Below are 13,923 nucleotides of genomic sequence, written 5' to 3'. Positions count from 1 at the left end.
CAGCAGGAAAAAGAATATAGTGTTTGATTAGCAATGTCTACCCGGGGTAAGGGAAGGGGAGGAAGGGTTGCAGCCATGCCACATAGCTGTTATCCCGAAGCTTATTCACATTAACATCTCTTAGTGAAGGTCTTCTTGGCATTTGATTCACTACCAAATACAAACACTGAATCCTAAAAGCCAACAGATCAGAGTTAAGATAGAGAAGCAAGAGATGGAATAAGGAGAGTAGGTCTAGGAATACCCACAAATACAGTCTTGTGGGGTCAGAGCTATTTAGAATTAGTATATCTGGCTGACTTAAAGGACCGCAATCAGAGTGGATGGAAATCATGTCATAAGAATTACAGTTCCATTACAATACAAAATCCAGCCAAGCTGGACAGAGCACAACCACAGCTCAGGCATCTCAGATTTACACATCCCAGAGACCATCTTAGAACTGAGAATTCAACTCCCCAAATGGTGAAGCATCATAGTGTCAACGATGACATAATGAAATTAGCCCAGTTAATTTTAGTGGGTGTAAACAGATTAGATCCTGGGGAGAGCTAAACTGATACTCATTTAAATTAATTCCAGGTGAGAAAATAGAAGTGACAGAAAACAACACAACACTCTTATTGCAAAACTGTAGCTTGTGTTATCCTTCAGAGACACAAAATCATTTTTAAATAAATGTAAGAATAGAAAAAGCCAGTGACAGAATTTAATTTGCTATCACTTGTTTTATCACAATTACTTAATATTTTGAATAAGCACAAGTTAGCTCATGAAAGTGCTTCATTTTAAATTTCTATTCTCAAAACTAAAATTTTAAAAGCGAGTAATTTTGCTTTAACCTCAAAACATTTTAAGACTTGTTCCGGAAGAGGAAATGAAAATATTGGTGAGGGAATTCCCTGGCGGTCCAGTGGTTAAGACTCTGCATTTCCACTGCAGGGGACACGTGTTCAATCCCTGGTTGGGCAACTAAGATCCCACATGCCTCGTGGCATGGCCAAAGAAAAAGAAAAAAGAAAATATTGGTGAAATAAGCATATTTACTAAGTTGCTAACCCTTATATAAATACGTGTATAAGGTTAGGGCTACCAGACAAGGTAAGAATATAATTTATGAAATTGCTTTTTGCCCTGTCCTCATTGTGTATAATAGCTAGAGTTCAGATGTTAGTTATGATTCTCCATTGTACCCAAAGGAGTTAAAAATTCTAGCTTTTCGTGATACAAATAAAGATAAGTTGTTCCTTTCTTGTGGTTCCAATTGTCTTAAAAAATGTCTTCCTTCTTCCAAACTGTAGACAATTTTTCAAAAAGTTTCTAAAATTTCATGCAGTACAACTGTGCAATGCCACAGATAGCCAAGGAAAGGAACTAGAGTGTGAAGGAAGGAATAGAATAAGATGGAGAAAAGAGAAGTGGGTGGGTGGTGATGGGGCATTAGGTAGATTCTATAGCTATGCCTGTGGTCCTATCCACTTTCTAGGCAATTGTTTCTTTCTATAACTTTAAAATAAGCTTTTTTGTTGTTGTTGTTAGTAAAGTGAGACCCGTCTATTGTATTAAAATTTTTAATAAAAATATAGGAAGGCAAAGAAAACTGCAATCATATACCTATATATCACTATTGAACAACTTAAGCATATAACTTTAAATACATATAACACATACACTATGTACAATAGATTATACTGTGTATACTAACTTGTAACCTTTTTTTATATTAAAAATATATCATAAATATCTTTCTAGGTCAACAAATATTTAATATATACCTGACATATTTTTGATTGCATTAATGTACCATAAACTGCTTAATTATGCAAATATGAGCATTTAGTTACACCAAATTTCACTATTATAAATGCCGCCATGAATATCTCCTAGTAAAATCTTTGTGCAGATGAATGATTTTTTTCTTAGAATGCATTTTTTAAAGTAAATTCACTTGTTTCAAAGGGTAGGTGTCTTTTGAAGGCCTTTGAAACATGATGCCCTCCAGAAGGGCTGTGAAAATAAATGCAGTGGGCGTTTCACTGTAATCTCACCCAAACTGGATAACTGGGTGTTTTTTAAAAAAATCTTTGCCAGTTAGATAAAGGGAAATGACATTATATTTCTTCTGTTAATTCACATTTTATGTGTACCTTCTTAGAGGTCTATTTGCAGATCTATCCATAGTCTTCCATGCCAGCCTGTCTACAGCTAGCATTAAAGAATGGATGACCTAGCTGGGTGCTTTCTCATCCTCCTTTTCTCATGAAAGAGCTGATTCTTCCTGACAAGGTGAACAATGCCCATGTGCATACTTCCAAGCTGAATGGATAGAGAAAAATAAGTTATCGCCTACAAATTTCTGGCTTGGCAAAAAGACACTCTGAAGATACATTATGGAGAAGACAGCTGAGATTGTAAAAGTTCTTTCAGTCAGAGAGGCTCCCAGCTTGGATTTATTGCCACAGACAATGAGATGTTACTTCCAGCCAACCAGATAGATGGCCTAGAGGGCAGATGGCTACCTCTGCCACCAGACAGGTGCAGGCTTCATTAACAATCCTAGCAGCATCGGGAGAAAAGAGAAACAGCAAAAGGCTCATTCTCATTGGCAGAGACAGAAGAAACTCACAGAAGTCCACTCAGTATCTCCAGGGCCTGTCAATTTCTCTACAAAGTGACAGAACATCTGCCTGAACCAATAATCTAAGAGGGGCAGAGAAAAGAAAAGAGAGGAAAAAAATATTCCCAAGTTCCTCACCTGAGAAGCCAAGCCCAGGTGGGACAGATTAACACAGGAACAGGTCCAGGGGGACTAACTCAGCCCCTAGGACCACTAAGGGCTCCAGGAACTTGCCTCACTATCCCCCAAGTGGCCTGGGATGTAGGAATGCTCAGGAGTCAGAGCTTCTGGGTTTGAACCTTGCTTTACCATATGATGTATGTGAAGCCATGGACAAGTTATCACTTCCTCTAAGCACTCATTTCTCATCTATAAATTAAAACTAATAATACTTTTCTCATAGTGTTTGCTGTGGATTGAGTTGTGTCCCTCCTAAATTCATGTGTTGAAGCTGTAACCTGCAATGTGACTGTATTTGGAGACAGGGCTTTTTGAAGGTAATTAAGATGAGTCATGGGGCTTCCCTGGTGGTGCAGTGGTTGAGAATCTGCCTGCTAATGCAGGGGACACGGGTTCGTGCCCCGGTCCGGGAAGATCCCACATGCCGCGGAGCAACTAGGCCCTTGAGCCACAACTACTGAGCTTGCGCATATGGAGCCTGTGCTCCTCAACAAGAGAAGCCGCGATAGTGAGAGGCCCGCACACCGCGATGAAGAGTGGCCCCCGCTTGCCACAACTAGAGAAAGCCCTCGCACAGAAACCAAGACCCAACACAGCAAAAATAAATTAATTAATTAATAAACTCCTGCCCCCAACATCTTTAAAAAAAAAAAAAAAGATGAGTCATAAGGGTGAGATCCTAATCCCATTGGTTTGGGGGCCTTATCAGAAGATGAAGAGTGAAAATGAAATCTCTCTCTCCATGCACATGCACTGAGGAAAGGCCATGTGAGGACACATTGAGAAGGGAGCCATAGACAAGCCAGGAGGAGGGCCCTCACCAGAACCCAACCATGCTGGCACCCTGATCTCAGAATGCCAGCCTTCAGAACTTTGAGAAACGAAATCTGTGGTATAAGCCATCCAGTCTATGGTATTTTGTTATGACAGCCCAAGCTGACTAAGATAGTGTTGTCAGGGGAGAACTAAATGAAAATTTGTATAGGAAACACATACCATGTATTATGTGTTCAATAAAGTTAACTTTAAACCTTTCCTATTCTCTACCCTCTCTCCTCCCTGTAACCCTCTCACCCAGATATTTGCCCAACATGTATTGGAGTTTCCAACAATATAATTTATTCTGCCCCTACCTCTTCTCCCTCCTCCCCTGACCTTAATGTTGCCACCCTCATCCTAACAACCAGTCTGAATTTCTGAATGTTCCCTCTTCTTGGCTGTTTGGTTTTTATGTTCTTAATGCTGAATCGCACTTGATCTTGACTAATGAATTTGTCATTGGTAAGAAAAGACTTCCAGTACCTTAGAACAGTTCCTGGCACATAGTGAACCCTGTAAATGTAGTTAATGTCATTGTTACTACCCAGCATCCTGACATTATAATTAAACTATTTTTTTTATTTTCTAGCATTCAATAAGAGTAGGCATAGTTAATTATACTGTCCTCCAAATAAATGGCTGAAACAAGAATGCCTATGCCAGCTATGGCCCTTTGATGTGTGTAGGTGCAGAGGGGGGAGTGGGGGGGAGAGAAGGAGAGAGAGAATTTCTCTTTCGATTGTAAGATATCATATACCAGGACAAACTTTATACCAGGGACCCAGAACCACAGCAAAGGAAAATATGAAAAGAATTCAAGGATAGTCCCTCTCTAGGCCCCAGCTTAGCCCTCCATTTGCCTGGAAGAGATAGATAAGCCAGAAGAGATACTTAAGACAAATGAACAGGTGGAACACTAACCTGAGACATAGGACCACCAGTGGAAGTGGCCAGGAGACCCTGAGGCAGGACACCAGACTCTGTAGAAACTCCTTGCTAAGTATCTTGGGGAAATCCTAGTTGATGTCTTGGGGTTGAGTCTCACCTCTGTGTCTGTCATATCTCCACTCAGAACTATTGAGTTCCCAATAAGAAGAGCAGGGCGTTCTGGTAAAAAAGAAGTGAGTGTGCTGGTGGGAGCCGGCAGAGACAGTCAGTGTCATTATGAAAGTGCCTGTGATGTTGTGAAGCCAAGGGAAATGGAGCCAGGATGCAGAGCCATGAATAGATCCCCCAAAGGAACATCAGACTGGATGGCTAAGTAGAGACTGCATGGAGAATGGGACGGGCGAGGCAGCAAAGGAGCTGGAAACCGCAGGCAAAAGCATTCCACAGAGAGCTCAGAACTGAAAGCCAAGCAGGCTGAGCATCCCCTGGGGCATCTCTTCTCCATAGAACTCAGAGTGTATCATGGGGCAGTGTGCCTTTGAGTTTCATTAGGGAGGCAGTATTGCATATTGGTTAGGAGGGTTGGTTCTGACACCAGACTGCCTAAGTTCCTATCTCAGTCCTGCTGTTTGCTAGCTGTGTTATCTTGGGCAAATTACTCAAGTTGTGCCTTGATTTGTTTGTATATAAAAGAGGCTAAAACTGCTACAGACTTAATAGGGTTGTTTGTGAGAATTAAATAAAGTACAGGTAAAGTACTTAGAATAATTCCAGATTTAGAGTAAGTATTTAATATGTACTATTATTATTATTATTATTATTATTATTATTATCATTATTATTACTATTTTATCATCATCATCATCATATGCATATAAATCCCTCTAGATCCTAGCAGGGAGGAAGAGCTAGGATCTTTAAATTAAAAACAAGGTTTATAATCTTGCCCTTATCCAGTGGTCAGTCCTATCATCTAGAACTCTCATTTTAAATATGTACCAATGTGTCATTTTGATACAGCTTAATAAATATCAATTGTTATATACCTACTTGATACCAGGGACTAGATTTACATATGTTATGACATTTAATCTTCATAATAAGTCTAAAAAGAAACACTATTATCATCTCCTCAAGAGTAGACTTTAGGAAACTATAAATTGCAGCCCAAATCCAGCCCACTGCCTATTTTACAAACAAAGTCTTATTAGAACATAGTTGCACCAGTCATTTACATATTATCTATGGCTATGTTCATGCTATGGTGGCAGTTACTAGCTGAGACAGCAATTTTCAGAAAAAGTTTGCTGACCCCTCCCCCCAAGAGATGAAGACAATGAGACTCGGAAATAAACACTGGGTCCAGGGTTGCATAGCTAGCTTCAGAGAAAAGATTCAAACCCAAGTCAGCCTGAGTTCAAGCTCAGGCCCTCAGCCACTATTATACAGTCTCCAAAGTTATTGGTCTTCATATAAAGGCCAAGAGGAAGTCTCCGAGGCTAGATGAAATAAGCAGATGGAGCTATGAACATCAATTAGTCGTATAAATATCCGACATCAGGCCCATGAGTCAGCAGCATTTCCCCCCATTGCCACCCACCAAATAGGTTGGCTGTCTTCAATTGTCTTGTCAAACGCCAGGCAACATGCAGTGAGTTCAAATCACAGAGTTCCCGTTATGCCCACAGTATTGCTCCAGCAGCACCAGTCTTGGAAACAAATGGGAAGAAATTCCTATTAGAGCCCCTTCTTCTACAACTAATACAGTTCCTGGTTTGGGGCTGGTCAGCAGCATTTTTACTTTCACTTGAGTATGCCTGTGTGTGAGCAGAAAGAGAGAGAAAAAGGAGAGAGAGGCTGATCTCAATTGAGTCCCAAGTTGGTCACCATCTTATGAGCTTTAGATTAGATGGTCCTGGATGATGGCCCAGTTTGGAGCTGAAACTAAGAAGGCAGCGTGCTATATTGGAAAGAGATCTGAATCACAAGTTCAAACAGTGCTTCTTGAATTTTAGTGTGCCTAAGAATTATCTGGAGAGCATGTTAAAACATCGCTTCCTGGGTTCTGTGCCCAGAGATGCTGACTTTATAGACAAGGCCGAAGAACTTGCATTTCCATCAAACTCCTAGGTGATGCTGAGCCACGCTCTGCATAGCACTGAGCCAGAGAGAGGAACTGGCTCCGGTCAGTGGCACACTCTTCACTACCTGAGAAGTCACTAAAACTTCCTGGGCTGTTTCTCATCTGAAAAATGGAGCTAGTAAGCTAATAATCAATGGAAGAGGAGATTAATGCAGAAGTTGTTTTAATATTTACTAAGAATGAAAATCAGGATTTCCTGAGCAGCTACTCAGTTCTGTACCAAGCATCTTACACCACACAATACCTCTGATCTTCATAACAACCTTCCAAGGGAAATAAAATCACCATTTAACAAGCAAGAACCCTGAGGTTCCAGAGAGGTACCTTGTCTGAGATCCACAGCTAGGAAGTAAAAGGACTACAATTCCGACATAGATTAGAATGTCGCCAAAGCACACTTTTAAATCCTTCAAATAGGCCTAATTAGTCTCCTAACTCTACCAGAAATTGCTTACACAGTAACTCGTATCCAGTATGCAGGAGAAAGTGGGGGATCCTGACTACAGGTAGCAGCCACAGCTTCCAGCCATCAGAGGAGTGAAGACAGCTTCCCCACTTGCCCTCTGCTGATGATGCTATTTGATGGAGTGCTTGAGACCAGTGATTACCCACTCTTGAAAGCAATCATTTCATCCTTCATCCTTCAATGACCAGCAGCAGGGGTGCCTAGGGCTGAGAGAGCTTGCAGCCAAGGGTGAAAAAAAACTTTCAAAATCCAGGGAGCTCAAATGAACACCTCTTGAGAAAATATATTTCAGAATTAAACGTTTAATGCTGGGTTTTCATTTCCTAACAGCAATGGGCTGTGGAAACAAGTGCCAAAGAGCAGAAGGAGACTAGCAGTGACCCTCGCCAATAACAGAAAATTATTTGTTGCTTCCCAAAGTGGTATTTGAGCCCAGCGGGCTGCACTTAAGATGTGACTGGATAATGGCTGTGTGACACACCCCTCTAATGGAGCTGTCACACAGGCTCCGCACAGCAGCCTGAGCAGCAACTTCGAAGATCTTCCACTGCCAGGCTTTTGCTTGGGCTGTTCTGGGCCAGGATGGAAGGATATCCTCCTGGCCGCTTCAGTGACTTTGGGGGATGTCTCATTTGATGTGCGGGAGATCAGAGAGTAAAATCCAACTTGAGTCTGGTGGAGACATTGTGGTGCTCCCAGCAATTGAAACAGTTGGACAGTGGACTAGCAGAAACCTGTGCTGCCTTTTATGTTCATGGGAAAATCTCTCCATGAAATCTCTACAGATGGAAAAATAAGTGTATTCGTTTCCTCTTGAGTTATAACAACAAATTACCACAAATTCAGTGGCTTAAACAATGCATATTTCTTGTCTTACAGTTCTGGAAGTCAGAAGGCCAAAATGGGTTTCCAAAATCAAGGTGTCAGCAGGGTTGCTTTCCTTCTGAAGTTATTGCCCACATGGACCCTAAATCAATCATGTAAATAGTTCAAAGGGTATTAACCTTAGCTGACATCTGGATTATATTCTATCAATAATGTGACACTCTCTCGCCAAAACTACCTATTGATAAGCACATTCCTTGATCCCTCATTTTCAAGATTGAAATTACGGAAACATTCTAAACACTAGCAAAAGAAACCTTATTCCTCCTCTCTCTTCTTCCTGCCTAAACCTTGCTTCTTCGGCCAGGGAAGCCCTGTCCTCCCCATATGCCACAACTCGTTATTGGGGACTCTGCTCCCATTAAAGGGACAAAGCTTCAAGAATCTCTTCAGGGGGGCTTCCCTGGTGGTGCAGTGGTTGAGAGTCCACCTGCCGATGCAGGGGACATGGGTTCGTGCCCCGGTCTGGGAGGATCCACATGCCGCGGAGCGGCTGGGCCCGTGAGCCATGGCCGCTGATCCTGTGCACCTGGAGCCTGTGCTCCACAACGGGAGAGGCCACAGCAGTGAGAGGCCCGCGTACCGAAAAAAAAAAAAAAAAAAAAAAAAAAAAGAATCTCTTCAGGGAACAAGACCTATGCATCAGGAAGTTATGAGTGTGCAAACTGGACCCAGGATCTCTTCCTTCTTTCCGAAATTGTTGCAAGGTGAAAAGCTTACAACAAGAAAGCACATCCACAGTCTCTTCCTAGCCTTCAAATTAGATTTATTCACAGCTTGAAAACTGGAATTCTAAAATATTAAATCTTAAAACAGGGATGGAGATGTGAAACAATAATGATTGCAAAGCCATACCACTGATTGTAGTACCTTTACTCATTTTGCTTTGGGGGATTAAGACTGAGGATACTCTGCTAAAATCAAAGGGTTACATTGAGTGGTATGCTGGAACCAACTTGTAAAATTTCCAGGAATTCAGCGAGCTCATAAACACAGCTCGCCAAATATGTAAAAATTTATAAAAATTTTTATTACATAAATTTAGAACTAAGCAATATTAAAAACAAAGTCAATACATTCCCAAAAACCATCACTCCTAATGAATGATTTTACTACATTTCAATATTATATATGTTCTCGAGGTTATTTATATCTATTGCAGTTGTGAGGTGGAAATACTATGTAATGGTGCATTGCTACCATCCCCCCCCAGCTCTACATCCCATGTCATCATGTTGGTAACTTAAAATCGGCCATGGTGGGAATAGTCACAGAATGGAAATCAACAAAGGCCACAAGTCAGGGTTTGATTTATTGTTTTGCTGACTATCTCGACTTAAGAATGTAATGGAGAAAATGTTAATACTGCAGATTACACTTTAAAGCAGGTTGTCTATAATTGTTTGAGGAAATAACCTTCCTGTATTCTAAAACCTTTATCCAATTCAGCAAATAAGCTGTACACATCATTAGCCAATTAGTAAAGTTCCAACATATGTCTTCATTTCTTCAGTTTCATCTTATTAGCTAATGTAAATGAAAATACCAAGCAACATTCATGTCAGAACTACACTCATTCTTCAATTGCAACAGTAGATCGGGTAAGGATAAAAGAGTTCAACAAAAATCAAGAAAAATACTGTGAGAATCAGTTCACTCTATGGAATCTATGATAAAGATGATTGTATATTATATTATTTGTAATGCCCATACTTTGTATCAGTAAAATTTTTAATAAATTTTTTTTGAATTTTTGAATTTTATTTTATTTGTTTTTTATACAGCAGGTTCTTATTAGTTGTCTATTTTATACATATTAGTGTATATATGTCAATCCCAATCTCCCAATTCATCCTACAACCACCACCACACCAAAATTTTTAATAAATTTATAAACATGTATATATCTATATTTGTACAGACACACACACTTTATGTAGAGCTGGTAATTAAACATTTACTGCCACATCACTGGTTACATCTTTCAGAAAGAGAAACTTGCCCACAAAGACTAGTTACAAAGAAGAAAGAGAATACTCTAAGGCCACATCATTCATTTCTACTAGAGGCTCGTGAATATGGACCTAGAGAAGGGAAAAGAGATTGGAGGGAAACTGGATGGAACCTATATTAGACTTATCACAAAAGCTTCTGTGTGCAAAGCAGGCAGAATGCAAGACTAACTGAATAACTGAATAAAATCTCAGGGCCCAACTAAGAGGGCTCTTGAGAAAGCCAACTCTCATAGTAAAGGAAGCTAATGGGAATATACAAAGGTTCCTCCATTTTTAGCCTCTAAGGTATCACTTCCCTCTTTGGATTCTGTAACTTTTACATGCTTTGGTTTTTTGGGTAGTCTGGCTTTCCCTCCTCTTTGTCCTACAGAGCATTTATGGGCTGTACATCCTGTGAGGGCAGAGGTTGTATCTGTTTAATTCATCCTGTTAACCCTAGCATCTGGCATAGCCATGACATATAGCAAGTATTAACATATATTTATTTAAATAATCAATATTTATTTTGTTTTTTTTTTTTTGGTTTTTTTTTTGGTTTATTTTTTTGCGGTTCGCGGGCCTCTCACTGTTGTGGCCTCTCCCGTTGCGGAGCACAGGCTCCGGATGCGCAGACTCGGCGGCCATGGCTCACGGGCCCAGCCGCTCCGCGGCATGTGGGATCCTCCCGAACCGGGGCACGAACCCGTGTCCCCTGCATCGGCAGGCGGACTCTCAACCACTGAGCCACCACGGAAGCCCAAATAATCAATATTTAAAACAAAATGGAAGCATGATCCTTTCTTTTATTCTTAGTTCAACTGCTCATGGCTAGAATTTTGTAAAGATATTACAAAAGCAAACAAACATAGACTCATACACATGCACACACAAGAGAAATAAGTAAAAGTTTAAAAGGGTAGAGCTCAAAGAGCACAAGTTTACATTCCTGTAGTAGGTAATAAGAATGCTTGCGAAACACAAGACCTCTGTTCTGTTTTCCTACCTTGTCTGAGTCTTAACCATGTAGACTCTCTTGGCAGAGTCCATATTGTTTTCTGCCTCCTAGGAGCTAATCGGATTTAATCCTTTTACAAGCCAAAGACAAATCAAAACCCAAACTCTTTTCTATTCTAAGCCATCCATGGCCTCGTGTGGACTCCCAAGAATTTGAAGCTCATTTGTAAAGTAGCAGTGATAGCATACTGAACTTGCTTCAAGTAACCAGTTTCACTTAACTCTTCATGGTTTTTATGTTCCTGAAGAATGAATGGTGGTTACCATGAGTATCCAGGAACAGAACAAGCCAGAGAATGCAAGAGATGTTCCCAGGTGTCCCAAGCATCAAAAGGAGGGAAACCAGATCTGTTGGCAAATTTGGGACATGGAAAAGTTGGAGACAAATACAAGAGGCTCTGGAGGTAGGTAGAAACTGAAAGATAGTCAACACAAACAACAGAGACATGTAAACCAACAGAGGCAAGATAATTGCCATAACTGAGGCCACAGACCCACCTAATATTTGTCTTCTGTTGGCCCTGTTTGAATGATATGGTGATAGGTTGTCTAATTTAAAGGCAGAAAGTCATGGTAGGTACAGACTCCCCCATTACCATCTCTGTGAGTAGTCTTTAGATTTATAGATTTATGATGAAACCAGAGTTTGAATTAAAATGTATATAGTTAACATTTTTGCCAAGGCAAGACGAAGGTAATTTCTTCACAGGGTAGTATTGCTTTAAGCTCTACAGCTTAACCAGTGACTAGAGGTTTCATATTTTTCCAATAGTTCTCACAGAACACCGGCTGAACACTGGCAGAAGACCTTGGACACTGGAAAAGACTATAATGATCCCTGCATAACTGGGTAGGATGAAAGAAGGAGGAGTAGAGGAAGCGGGACCTGCACCTTGGGGCAGGGGAGCTGAAGCAGAGGAGAGATTTCCGAATTCAGGGAAACCCCCTCTCCAACGGGGAACCCCCTCTCCAACAGGGAAACTCCCTCTCCAACGGGAAACACCCTTCTCCAACGGGGAAACACCCTCTCCAACGGGGAAACTCCCTCTCCAACGGGGAAACACCCTCTCCAACGGGGAAACTCCCTCTCCAACGGGGAAACACCCTCTCCAACGGGGAAACTCCCTCTCCAACGGGGAAACACCCTCTCCAACGGGGAAACTCCCTCTCCAACGGGGAAACACCCTCTCCAACGGGGAAACTCCCTCTCCAACGGGGAAACACCCTCTCCAACGGGGAAACACCCTCTCCAACGGGGAAACACCCTCTCCAACGGGGAAACACCCTCTCCAACGGGGAAACACCCTCTCCAACGGGGAAACACCCTCTCCAACGGGGAAACACCCTCTCCAACGGGGAAACACCCTCTCCAACGGGGAAACACCCTCTCCAACGGGGAAACACCCTCTCCAACGGGGAAACTCCCTCTCCAACGGGGAAACACCCTCTCCAACGGGGAAACACCCTCTCCAACGGGGAAACTCCCTCTCCAACGGGGAAACACCCTCTCCAACGGGGAAACTCCCTCTCCAACGGGGAAACACCCTCTCCAACGGGGAAACTCCCTCTCCAACGGGGAAACACCCTCTCCAACGGGGAAACACCCTCTCCAACGGGGAAACACCCTCTCCAATGGGAAATCAATTGGGACAGAGGGGAAGCATTTGAGGCTGTTGCAAGAGGGTGAAGCAGCCGATCTGTGGCAGATGGGACAGAGTGAGAAATACACAGACGGTTTGTACCACAGCCCTACGTGCCTTGGACTGGGATGTGTGTTCACAGGTGTGCAAGGGGGCTGGGAGCTGGAGCGTGGGGATTGGAGAAGAGGCCTGGAGCGAGCACCGCTGTTGGTTGTGCGGAGACAGACTGAGGGGATGGGAGGGAGGAAATCTGTAGCAGGGAATGCCTATGGAGGAAGACTGGACTGCCTTGGAAGCAGGAGCTACTGCTGAGTCACACATAGTGGGAGGCCCACTATTGTAGCCTCTCTCTCCCCACACACTAGTGCCTGCCTATGGACAATAAAAGAAGTCCACTCAGGGCTGACTGCCGAGCAATAGAAAAAGCCCCCCAGGGATGGCCCTCACGCACCTTATGCCGGGGGCCAGAAAAGGCCCTCACTAGGGCCATATCTCTTGTGCTGTGGCCGCCGCCTTCCCTGTGCATTTAGCACTGCTGGGGCTCCCACGATCCAAGCAGTCATACCACCTCTGTGCCCGGTCCTCACTGGGGCATACCCTTTTAAGAGCTCCAAGGCAGCCTCAGAACCAGACTGCTGTGGGTGGACCACAGGCAGAGGTGGGGATAAAACCAAAGCTGAACCCCAGGGATGGGGCAACTAAGGAAGAGGGTCAAAAATCTTTCCATCAGCTGTACAAGCTGCAGATTAAATCTCCATGATAAGCTAAGTAGACCCTGTGTCTATGGAATTTCTGAGCCAACAATGAATGTTCCCACAAATGAAAATGGTCTAGCTCTGGCAGCTGTGGACCTTGGGGGCAGCACATGCAGGAACTGGCCCACATCAGAGTCTGAGTTGTTCCCACAGGGCCCACAGCAGGTCCAGAGACCAGCCCAGAGGCAGAGTCGGGCTTCTTGGGGAGGCGGAGGTGGGCTGTGGCTCACTGAGTGTGTAAGGACACTTAGAGCAGAGACCCCAGGGAAACATAATTATTACTATTAATTTTATTATGTTTTGATTCATTCTGTTGTTGGTTCTGGCTTTTTATTTATTTATTTATTTTTGGTTTTTTTCTTTATTTTGTATTTGCTGTTTTTTAGTATTCTTTAAATTTAGTCTGTTGGGTTCTTCATTTTTTTAATACATTTAAAATTTTTAAAAATATATTTCTATTTTTACTTTGCCTTTCTGATCTGTGTTCTTTTCCATTACTTTTTTCTTCTTCTTTTTCTTTAA

This window comes from Lipotes vexillifer, unplaced genomic scaffold (assembly GCF_000442215.2).
Source record: "Lipotes vexillifer unplaced genomic scaffold, Lipotes_vexillifer_v1.1 scaffold5, whole genome shotgun sequence".
NCBI classification, from domain to species: domain Eukaryota; kingdom Metazoa; phylum Chordata; class Mammalia; order Artiodactyla; family Lipotidae; genus Lipotes; species Lipotes vexillifer.
The sequence above is the reverse complement of the archived record's forward strand: the minus strand, read 5'-3'. Positions refer to the sequence as shown.